This window comes from Agelaius tricolor, unplaced genomic scaffold (genome assembly GCF_023055355.1).
Source record: "Agelaius tricolor isolate 1412-34295 unplaced genomic scaffold, bAgeTri1.0.p SCAF_1, whole genome shotgun sequence".
Taxonomy (NCBI): Eukaryota; Metazoa; Chordata; class Aves; order Passeriformes; family Icteridae; genus Agelaius; species Agelaius tricolor.
The window spans coordinates 28,097,336-28,109,468 of record NW_027269261.1 but is presented as its reverse complement, the minus strand read 5'-3'; the positions used below and the strand labels follow the sequence as shown (position 1 = coordinate 28,109,468).

Sequence of the window (12,133 nt, the reverse complement as noted above, 5' to 3'; positions counted from 1 at the left end):
TCTCTGAGGAAGTCATCCCCACCAGGCAGATTAAAAGCCAGTTTGGAAGTTCATCTGAAAGCCAAGAGCAAAGGAGCACTTTAGCAATTCTCCTTGTCATTTTAATGATTCATAATTCTACAGCAGGACAAGTTCCTTCATTTTTGAAATGGACTGTGATGCCCAGGCTAATCATGAAGTTACACCTCTCTGCTAGCTTTTCCATCCCCTTCCAGCATAGCAGCATAACTGGATTGATGCTGTGGGGATTTCTGCAGGCAGTAGCTTCCCTAAAACCTTTAAAATCCTTTTGTGGTTCTTTGCTGGGCCTTGGAAGGAATGCTACAAAGTAATCTCCTCGGTCAGCTCTTGCTTTCCCTTGAATTTCCCTTGTTTTGCCTTTCCCCAAGGAAGTGTTTGCTAAGGAGACCCATGTCCACATACCCTGAAGAAATCTTTATGTGGTCCAAGCTGGAGTACCCTAAATTGCCATGATGTAGATTCATCATTTATCTGGCATAAATTACACTTGAACATGGGTGTTATTGCCAAGATTCTGATAAATTCTCTTTGGCTACTGAAGAGATGTAAAAAATGCTTTTGCTGTTTTTCTCTTCTTAAAAAGTAATCCTCACTACACAAGCAATGAAACTGGGGAAAACAGGGGAAGGGGTTCATATGCATTGTCCTTGCTTTCTTGGCTGCCTCTATCTAAAGAGAAGTCTGCTTCCATGTTAGCAGTTGAAAGATAAGATCAGTCTGATTAAAATCAGTCATTTGCTTGTGAAGCAGATTGGAAGTATTATCAAGCCTGAGACCTTATTTCTCATCTGCATTTGAGAGAAAAGTACCTCCTTGCATTCTGTCTGTGAAGTGTAGGCAAGCAGTTATTGAGGTAATATGCTGAACATTTTAAGCAAACTGGCAGTTTTCAGAGAACATCTGATGCATTTTCTATCAGAAAACATTTTCTATCAGAAGCATGGGGAAAATGCATCCCCTATTCAAATGTGTATGTTTATGTCTTCAGCCCTCTCTTCTGCACCGAGCCAAAGCAGCCTGTTTTCGCTGAGTTACATCCATTCACTGTTTGTTTAGCAGGATAAAAGGAGTCATGTAAATGGTATCCTCCACTTGAATTGGGCCTGTTTTCTTCAAAGGTAAAAGGCAGATTCTAACTTGCCAATCATCCCAAAGGGCAAAATTTCACTTCCAATCTACTACAACTCTGAAGAATACTCTGGCCTGTTTGGACAAGAGGCTTGTGTCAGCTTTTCATAGCTCTGGATTGTTTTGCTGTTTCAATAATTTTTGTAAGAATCTATAATTATATAGATTATGTAGATTATGTAATAATCTATATTATATAGATTATTACATATATGAAATTTATAATTTCACTGATGAAACAATTAGGATGCCACATTGGTTTGTGCTTTCATCAGCTTTTCACTAATTAAAATAGAGACAAATAGAGAGTTTCCATTTCCAATCTGCCTTTAGAGAATAAACTGCACAAGAAACTCAACTCACCTGCTCCATCAGCCGATGCTAATAGTAGTTATGCCATGTGCCATTGCCTGCAAGAAGCCCAACTCAACAAGTGAAGCCCATACACAGCTTCAAAGGAGAAGGCAGAGGAAGGCTGTCTATCTATCTGTAAACCACGAATTTTCATCTTGCTACTAAGTGCTTCTGTGTGCTCTCTTCCTATTTCTGGAGGTATGACAGGAACAATGTTAGCAACATACTGGTTTAAAAGCAACCTGAAGAAATCCCAGCACCTTATGTTGTAAAGACAAGGTAAGCATTTATGAACAGATGAGAAACAGTAGCTGTGGCTAACTTTCAGAGTGTAAGTGGGTGGAAGTTCTAGGAATTGTTATTTTGTAGCTAAACATGACCTGTAATGTCTGTTGGAGTTGAACTAGATCAGCAATGAAATTTCCCGTTTAGGATGATTGTCAAGTTAAAAGCTGCCTTTCCTCTTTGAGGAAAAAAGGCCCAACTCAAGTGGAGGATACCATCTGAGATTTAAAATATGTTGCTCAGAATATTTTGCTTTCATGTTTTCACAATTTTCACGTACAGAAGTAGGTTCGTTGGGTTTTTTAATTCCCCCAGGGAGACATTTGAGTGCTGTAGTTAAAAGTTCACTTTTTTTTCATATTAGTCCTATTTCTTCGGTTCTCACCACCAGTCTCCCTTTTGTGGATGCAAGAAATCTCCAAATAAATCTACTTATTTACTTTTTGAGTTTTTGTGAAAATCACAGGCACTGCTGCTCTTCCCTCCTCTTGCTCTTATTTTCTATTCAAAATACAGAGCTCGTGTGTTTAATTGTTTGATAAACTCCAGCTATTCTGACCTTTTTGGGTCCACAGTCATTCTTATGAGATAACTTCATTTTAACTTCACTGTTCAGAAGGTGTCTATTCTTGTGGGCAGTACTCTGTCCTGAATCTCTGTGCTTGAGATAGCATAGGAACAGGAGACTGTCTAGTGTGACAGGTACACAGCAAAAAAGCTTTTCACCTCTTGAACAGAGATTTTATTTACCTATTCAGTGAAGCTTAGAAGACTGTTCAGGGCACCTGCAGAAGACTGCAGGTCTTCTGAATACAGCCTGCATGAACCTGTGGCCATGCAGAAAACAGCCCCATTTCAGATCCTTAGTGTTGCTCATGGTATGTGTATATTCTAATTCACTCATCACATGGAGGGTCTATCTCCTCTGCTAACTTGCAGCCTCAAAGCAGATCCTAGCAAGGAAATTCTTTTCCAGGCTCACTTGTTTGGCACATTGCAGCAATCTTAGTAATATGAGATGAAAACAAAAGTGGCATATGAATTTTGAGCCACTCAGTCAAGCTACCCACAGTGATAAATCTGACATTATGAGCTCAATTTGAATTAACTTACCAAAGAGGTTTTTGGCTATTTGCCATTTATAATTCTTCTATTTTTGTTTGAAGAGGTAAGTCTTAATTTTTATCTTAAAGCTGTTTTTCCCCCCAAAACATTCTCTATTATAGTACAGCAGTTTTGTGCAATTACTTAATTATAAAAAGTGCTTTAGAAAATCAGTGGAGCCTTGGCTTTATGGGGAGCTGTGCTTAAGCAAGAACAGAACCCTGAAAAATACCTATGCAAGAGGATGGGCCATACCCAGGAGTCAATTTCTACCTTCAGTTCCACCATATTGTTCTTCTCTGTCATGTGGAAGTCTGGGAAGTATTGGTAGCTTGAGGGTCCTGTCATTGTGCTGTCCCTGCTGACTTGCTTCCAAGGTATTAACAGTATATCAGGGCATTAAACCCTCAGCTCTCTTCCAGCTCTTAGGTTTGCATGCAAGTAAATCAGATGAAAATTATGGGATAGGAAAACTGATTTATGTACTACAACATTGAAGCACACCTGTGACTCCCATTTATCTGCTTCAGCTAAAGGCCACTGAAATCTCCTTGATTTCAGTGGTGTCTGGATCAAGCCCTCAGTTTTGACCATCTGTGGGGTAGGTCCTGATACAGTATGTTCTTAAGGATATGCTTAATTTCATCCCCATTTAATAAATCAATTAAGTGTGTGATTAACTTGAGTAAGAGGTGAAGCCTATGCTAAAAATCAAACATGAACTTTGCTGAACTAGAACATAAATACTAATTTACTTTAGAGGCTGTCCTCACTCAGCATCTGGAAAATAAGGCTTCTGCAGACACACAGCCCTGGTAGATATCACTGTGCATGCAGATCTTTTCAGACCAGAGCTATCTAAAATCCAACCATTTTGAAGAAAAACACTCTGGCTTGTTTGTGCTTGTCATGTACACAGGTCCTTCATTTTACAATAAATTTGACAACACTGCCTGAGTGTACTCATAATGACAGCCAGTTATTTCAAAGTAAAGACCGGTAGACATTATTGATAAAACAGAAACCATGTCAACAGTGCCTTAACTCACTATAATTGCTTCTTTTTCAGTCCAGGTAGTTTGTTTTGTTCTGCAGTCCCGAGGACCTCAAAAATTTACTTCAGTAAGTACTATGCAAATGAATATTTCCACTAATAAAATATTCATGGACATCTGAAATGCAAAACATGTACATAAATTGCTGTGTGTTTGCTGAGGCATAGGAGCTCTATGTGTGACCTGAGCACATGAGAAGTAATTCAAATCAGCTTAGCACTAGCTGAGCTGGCAATCCAGAGAGCTATGGGGGGCTGCCTTATTTAAATAAACTCGAACTTGCCAGAGACTAGAGGCACTGCTAAATGAGATCCAGTGGATGGCTCTGTGGTGGCCTATGGAGTTATGTCCTCCACTTCCTGACAGTCTCAGAAGTTGCCCCTTTCCACAGCAAAACCAGCAGAACAGGAGGTGTGCCCCACCCCAGCTGCTTTACTGCCAAAGCCTGCTTCTTGCTTTAAACTGCAGGTGAAGTGAAATTTTACCTAAACCAACAGACTTGACACTGAAGCTGTTGAGGCATAAAGCTCATCCTCTTGACATCACTGTGAGCATGGCAACCACAAATATGGTGTTAGTAACTCCTTAAATTGTTGTAAAAAAGGTGTGATAAGTTCATCTATTAATACCCTGACAATCAATAGCAACTTCATCTCAGATGATGTGGGAGGTCCTGTTACCCCCATGACTTAGACCTGTGGCTTTTGTGCTCTGTGGCACACCAGGGCATTGGTCTTTTAAGCACAGCTTGCAAAGAACTGTATTGCAGGAATTGTCTTTTTAATTGCAATGAGATGGCTGCTGAGAAAAGGGCAACTCATCAGCTGATGTTTATGGGATTTACAGCCAAAATATCTTCAGATGGCTACTACAACACTTTAGTATTTCCTTTTGTGATTATTCAGCCTTGAAGGTTGTTTCTGGTGTGCATAGGGAAAAGCAATGTATGTTAACCATCCTCTAAAAAAACAGACAAGATAAACAGTGTTTTACTTCTTCCCTTCTAAGGGTTTAAAAGAACTAAGAGTATGTGCCAGATTTACAAGGAGGTGTGTTTTGGCGGTGTGGCTAAGATGAATTCAGATTGTAGATGAGCCCAAAGGATGAATATTTCTGCTGCTGAAACAGGAGTGAGTGCATTGGATGCATATCATGTCCATGTGGCAGAAAAAAAAATCTGTAAAATTTCCTTCTTGCTTAAATTACAATTCCATAAAATTAAAATGCCTTCAGCCCTTTCAGTATTGAGGCCAACTCTAATCTCCTCAGTAGGAGCGTGACTTCTCTGGCCTCTGTAATACAATTCCTGATTTACTGCAAGAGATCAAGCTCAAGGCCACTGCAGCTCCATTTTACTACTCCATTCAATATATTGTGTATGTTGTTTATTAAATTGTCAACTATCACTGCACAGGCAATATCAACTGTGTAACTATAGTTCCCATCTGTGGGTTTGGCACCCCACTGAATAGCCCTCTAGTCACACTCCTCCCAGTAAAGAAAAAAAAGGAAAAATATTAATAAAGGGCCCCCAAACCTGCAGCTTGATGTATTCTCACTGAAGAATGCTCAAGTTACCCTACCACTGGAGTATTACAGAAGGGGCAGTCACTTCAGACAGAGAGACTGGGATTTAAAAGCTGGTGTCTTCAGTTTACCTGACTGAATTTGCTAGGTTGAAAATGCAGGTGTGACTGCAGTCTCTTCTTCCAGCAGAACTAGATGATGGGCCATGCTGAGCAGCTGGAAAATGGCAAACTCTCCAGTCATTACTACACTTCAAAAAATGGACACCTGTTGTGGGCTGAGCTAGGCATCTAAGGGAACCCCTACATGACCTTCTGCAGGAAGGATTAGGCTTTTCCTGCCCACATCCCAAGCAGGTGAGTGCTGCAGACTGGAGAGAACCTGAGCAGCCATGTTAGGAGGGCAATAAGCATGAGTTAATATTGCCAGCCTCCCAGCAGGATTACTAGGTCAGGTTTGGCCCTTTACTCCTGAGAACTATGCTCCTGGCTCCAAGCAGCTCATGTCTGGGAGACACAGCTCAGCAGCACCTGTGTGTGAAATAGGATTGATGGAAGAGATGAACAAAGGGCCTGAACGAAGCATCTCACCTCCCACACCCCAGAATGCTGTAGATTGTACATCCAATTCCCAGGTGCTTTGTTCCCCTCATTCCCTTCATAGGGATGGTAGGCACGTAGCTCAGCGTCGTGAACAGCAGCATTTCATTTTGCCTTTAGGTATGGCATTATCAGTGTTACAACATCCAAAATGGCACTAAATATCAATGTGTTACTTTGGATCTTCCCCAAGGACCAGAATTTGACTTATTAAAAAATCATAGTTTGTTAGGAAACGTGTTAGGGGTCTATGAACCTCCCTACAGCTGACACTCAAGGCCGTGTGTGCAGCAATTGGTTACAATGCCACTAAACCTGGAAATTTAATTATGGGATGCCAGTCCTTTCTTCTCTGTTGTGAAGTGAACATAGTCATCACTTGTTTCTATTTCTGCATGAAAATGATTCATTATGTAGAATGTACTGTACTACAAAAGGGATGGAAGAAAATAGTTCCATGATACATGTTGGGAGACAGAAGCAATGGCTTGCTGCTGTGATTCACGCTTGTACTGCCCAGGCATTCCAAAAATGGTTTTCTTCACAATTAGCCACAAAATCTGTAAACCATAAAAGGAAAACCATCAGTTTAACAGCAAGTGATTCCGGCTGGCTGCTTGAAATAAAGGTGATAATTCATGGAGCAAGTAAAATATCAAAATTAACTGGACATTTTCTCCTAATTAACTTTACAATCAGGCAGCCCACAGTGGCAGTCTTTGCTCTGAAACTGAAAAGACTTAGTGTGCTTCAAAAATCGATACGGTCTGATGAGAACCAATCCCTGATACTTATTATGGTGTGCCTGTGGCATAGTGCCCTCTGTGCAGCCGCCTGTTGAGGACAGGGGCATGTAAGGGATTGGCTGGACTGCAGCCCTGCTCCCCTGCCCACATATTCCCTGTGGAACAAACTTGGCAGAGAGAAGGCAGTGAGTAGGCTGAGCCCTGGCAGATTGCTCTTCCCCCAGCACAACAAAAAAAGTGAAAACAACACTGCTGAGAGCACTCAGCTGGATGTCAGCTGAAATATGAAAATGTGGGTGTTGCTTCCCTCAACAAGCCTTTTTGCATTTTTGGGACCTCCTCAAGCTTGGCATAACTAGGTATGTCTCAAAGACAACGTGCTCCTTCTGAGGTTTTTTATGAGGTCTGAGATCTGTCATCTTTGATTAGGAGAAGTTTAGAGTTACAAGACAGGGTGAACTGGAGCTATAGCTAGTGATGCCCCTCTTACAATTTATAAGCAGACTATTTATTAACACATGCATCCTGAGAGGTTCCATGTACTTGGGAATGATTCTGGGAAAACATATATACAACGATTACTACAGAAACATGCACAATTTATTACAGCTGCTAGTTTCCTTTTTTAAACCAGAATCAGCAGTAATAATGCTTGTGTATGTTCTGCCTTGTGCCTGCCGTACCTAACTCAGCCATGGTCTTGGCTGTATTTCTTACAGTGGACAGAGAGCCCTTTTACCTTTTTGAGCTAAATCTATTTGCTGATCAACAATCTTAAGGTGCCACTAATTTCTAGATATCTGATGAAAATGAGAAATGGGGTATTTTTATCCTGAGTTATCTATGCCTTGCCATATTTATAATTCTAGATAAAATAGTATTTTTAAGAAATGACATAAGCATCACTACAGTCGCTCAGTGTTTGTTTGAAAGTATAGCAAAGGATTGTATTAATACCAATTATCATGGGATAGATGTTCTCATTTAAGTAAAATCTAACTTTTTTTTTGAAAATCCTTTAGGATCTCATTAACTGCTCCATGCCAGGTAACCTATTTTGGTAGGAAAGCTGTTCTGAGTAAACAGCAACTTCCTAAATGAGTTACAGATACTGCTATTTATACAATAACTTGCAGCAAACTATCTCTAACACTTCTAATGTTGTACTTGTAGCCTCAGTATTTCAGCCAGAATCTGGAGTGCTTTATGGACAAACTAGAGCTGCTTGGCTGCTGATTTGGAGAACACATTTTCACTTTGTGTTTATTTTGCTGTGTAGCTGTTTTGTGCCAGAAATGTTCTCGTGTGACCTCAAACTAACAACCAGTTATAAATGGCAACGGTGCTGAGGTTTTTCATCGTATACCCTAAGTAATCTCATAAGCAACTGCTCCCCTTCTAAATTTCATCATCATCACCATAATGGCACAAACTGATGCACTAGTGCAGTGCTACTGTGTGTGGGGGCTAGCTTTTCAATTTCATAAATGCATATCAGCATCCTGGGGGTGGGGGGAATGGCTTAAAATACAGTTACGGTCAGTAAAAGGATTCTGTAAAAGCAATGGCTCTGTGTTCTATATTAACTCTGAACTATAAACATAGCAGAATATACACAAGTCCTACTTTCCAGATGTTTTCCTTATCCTGGTATTAACTGTTAGGAGAAAGCTCTGTGCTATTAGCAATCTCAGGTCTATTACTAAATGTCAGCTGCTCCACATGTAAGAATTTTTCTTTGTCACTTCAACATTTCCAATATTCTTTTAATTAACCCCTCCCTCCAAAACAGTCTTTTAACAGTCATGATCCCAAGGGTCTGTTACTCAGGATTAAGGGCTCCTGGGATTTCTTTCTGGGGTCCTGTGTCTGAAAGGACCTTTCTCACCAATCACCTTTACTTAATCATCCCCAAGTCAAATTTGTTGGACTTAAACATTAAGTGCCCAATCTTCTATTAGCTCTTACTCAAGAAAGTCTCAGCACTCTTGGGTTTATCTCAGTGAGAAGGACCATGGGTCTCTGATTATGCTTTTCCCCTTCCCTCCTGCTCATCGCTGAAGGCATCACCAGGTCTCTGGAGCTGCCGTGTAGACCCAGGCCAGCCCTGCAGCTGCTGCTGAGGGTCAGATGGGTGCTGCCCCAGGGGCTCAGGCTGCCACCACGCAGCAGGGACAGCCTGGAGCTTGGACATTCAGCTATGACTGTCATGCTTGTCAGGCTCCTGCCTCAAGCACTCCAGCCCCTTCTGCAAGCCTCTGAAACTTGTTTGTGCAGTGCTTGCTCGCTGCAGTGTTTGTTTCACCTCTTGAGTGGCATCGTGGCCTGTGGATTATGTCCATGGCTGTCTTCCCTCAGTAGCTCTGCTGCTTGCTTTCCCCAGCACACCAGAAACTTGAGTTTAGCAGGAAACCTTACTCTTCCTTGTCCCAACAGCCGAAAGTAATCTCCCCCTTGACCTTGCCTGACCATTTGGCCTTTTCTTTGATGAAGGAGAAGACGTATAATTTACAAACCATTCCCATGTGATGTAAAAACATCCTCTAAAAGGATTTGTTCCTATCTCCCTCAGGGGACCAGTATATTTGAATATGCCAGATGTATATAGAAACGTCTCTGTGAGTGTTAGAGAACCATGGCAAGCCTTGCCACTTCTCTGGGAGGCTGCTGCAAGCTGGTTGCAATTGGTGGCTATTGGGTGTGGTGTTAAGGTGCTTGTACCTTCTTTCTTACTCCTCTTTTGAAGCACATATAACAGCTATTACTAACCAGCAGCAATTGAACCCTTGTCCTGGAATCCCATCAATGAAGCAGTATTTGTAATGGCAGGATGCAACAGATGCTCACTAGCTTGTAGGCTGGCATGTACCCTACCTACTTCCACAGCCATCCAAGGTCAAAATGCTTCAAGAGCCAAGAGAAATCTATTAATATCATTCTAAGTGTCGTGGCTAAGGTCCAGGTAAGGAGAGCCTCAAGAAGGTATCTTTAGACAAGCAAAATTCTCTGTTTCCTATCTCTATTATGACAACTAATAATCTGCTTTTATAGGTAGTCATTAAATGAATGATGAATCAGTAATCTGTGTGGTTTATATGCCGTGCAAGTAATGGTAATGGTGGATGTGAGATCTGCCAAAACTGTGGTCTGCTTTGGACAGCTGACTTTTCAGAATTCTTTTCATTCATAAACCTGCTTTCTTTAGTCATCTGCAACCTCTGTCATGCTTTTCCCTTGTTGCTCATTCTTTTTCCCTCTTCTCTGTCTTGTCCATAGGATTATACTTGGCATCCTACCCACTTTTCTTTCAAACATGCCAACTTTGATCTATCTTATCTTTTATTCTTGCTGACCAACACAACAAAAATCAGGGCACAAAACTTAGGGAAAATGCTGCTGAAGTTTAAGAAAGAAATCCAGTAAGCTTCCTTCTTTTATAATTACTTACTGTATTTTGTGTTTACTATTTGTCATAAGGTTGATCTTTAGAATACAGGATTCTAAGCTTCCCATCCTAGATGACAGGAGTATTTGATGGCACATTCATTTATTCAGGACGATGAAGGCTAATTCTTTGTTAGACTGCAAAGGAAAGACATCATGCAGATTTTTTACTGTGCATCTCATGACATTTTATATTTAAATGGGACTTATGTGGTTCTTGAATTGGCCTTAAATCATCTACATGCTGTCACTAAGCATTTTCTTAACAGCTGTTCTTTCCTTTAGTTAATTACTTATCAAATGTCAAAATGTGATGGCTGAGTGAAATGTCCTGTTATCTGAGCAAACCCTAACTTAACAATCATTTTCTGCAGACAAACAAAATTAAGTGCTACATGAAAAATCATGAGACATTGTGATGGCACAAAAGCTTCATTTTTATGCCTGACTAAACCTGACAATCAAAAAATAAGGGAGGGGAGCAGGGAGAATAAATAAATATACATTGCCCTACCTAATGGTTATGAACAGGCTCAGGATGGACCCCAGCTGTTAAAGACCAAGTTGTGGGTTTTTTCTGGAGACAAATATAAAATCCTTTTATGGAAGATTGTAATTCTGAATTGGTTGGTGGAAGTTGTTGGGTTTTTTTTCAGATGAGTATTCAAAAGTCTGCTCTTATTCAACAAAATGTATGTTTTCATTCAAGATGGGACTAATTACTGAAACTTCTGGAAAAGCAGACATGACTGTAATAGCTGCCTAGCATTACCTATATCTTCTGTGTCTATAAAATTATTATTTGGGTTTGGTTTGGAATGGGCTTGAGGATTGAATTATCTGTTCAAAAATGTAGGCTTCAGCTCATTTCCCAGTAAAAAAAATAGCATAGCCATTAGAAAGAAACATTTAAATACAAAGTAAATGTATTGCATAATACGCTAAGGCTATTTTAGTGCACTTTTCCTCTTCAGAGTTGCTATGTATTTTCTTAATGGCAGAGATCAGCTTCCAAGTATAGTTAGGAATGCCTTTTCTGGATTGCTTTTGATTGCTTTGATTGCAACAATTTCAAGTTTGGGCTTAGAATGAGGTAAGAATATGTAGAGGGAAGCTTGAGTTATGGTGTAGTTTGCTGTCAATGTCTACAAACAAGTGATATGGATAGGACTTCAGTTTCATATTAAGAGGAACTTCCCTAAATAATGTTCCTTGTTAGTTCTCCTCTAACCCTGATATGACAGGAGATACTAAAATAACATGAGAATTTTATACCAGTGTCTATCAAGTCTAATCTAATCAGAAATAAGCCTATAATGTGTCACTGACAAAAAAAAAAAAAAAAAAAAAAAAGAAAAAAGTGAGGCCAGAATCTTGTTATATATACCAAAGCACTTTAGCTCAATAGGATGAGTCTACATTTATTTTAAACCTTGCAGTTATTTCTGTGAATGAAGAGGGGGATCAGAGTATGAAATCTCTGTTTGCAGCTCTGCTCTGGAAAGCGTAGCTCTCATTTGCACACCTAAAGCCCACTGGTTAAAAAGCTCTAGTGAAAGGAGCAGAAATCCCTGGCTGAGCCCTGCAGCAGCTCGAGCTGTCCAGCAAACAAAGGCAGGAGGACCATGGTAAAAAAAAAAAAAGATGCCAGGCAGTGTTTGCTGTGAGGACTGGAAAAGAAGGTACCAGGATGTGCTGCCTTAGTCTGGGACTGTGTTAACTCACAAAATGTGAGTGTGACTCCCTGGAGAGAGAAAAGCAAGAAAGTAGCATAAAAAGGGGTTATATCCCTGCCAGGCATTCACACCAGGCAGGGGAAACTGAGGCAAAGGGTTGTTGCCTGCAGCGCTGTCAGCAGCTGCATTTTCCT

General features: G+C 40.5%; 1 protein-coding gene across 2 annotated transcripts in view; it reads right to left on the bottom strand.

Annotated features, from left to right (window-relative positions):
* Nucleotides 1-4,093: 4,093 nt before the first annotated feature.
* Nucleotides 4,094-12,133, bottom strand: part of TTC7A (tetratricopeptide repeat domain 7A) — a 202,106-nt gene continuing 194,066 nt past the window's right edge. Inside the window, exons 22-23 of one of the 2 annotated variants that reach the window (XR_011679309.1) lie at nucleotides 10,268-10,401; nucleotides 4,094-6,633 (exon numbers count right to left, since the gene is read on the bottom strand). The gene's annotated coding sequence lies outside the window, so the exon portion shown is untranslated. The remainder of the gene's footprint in view (nucleotides 6,634-10,267; nucleotides 10,402-12,133) is intronic. The other variant, XR_011679310.1, reaches the window with a different exon arrangement.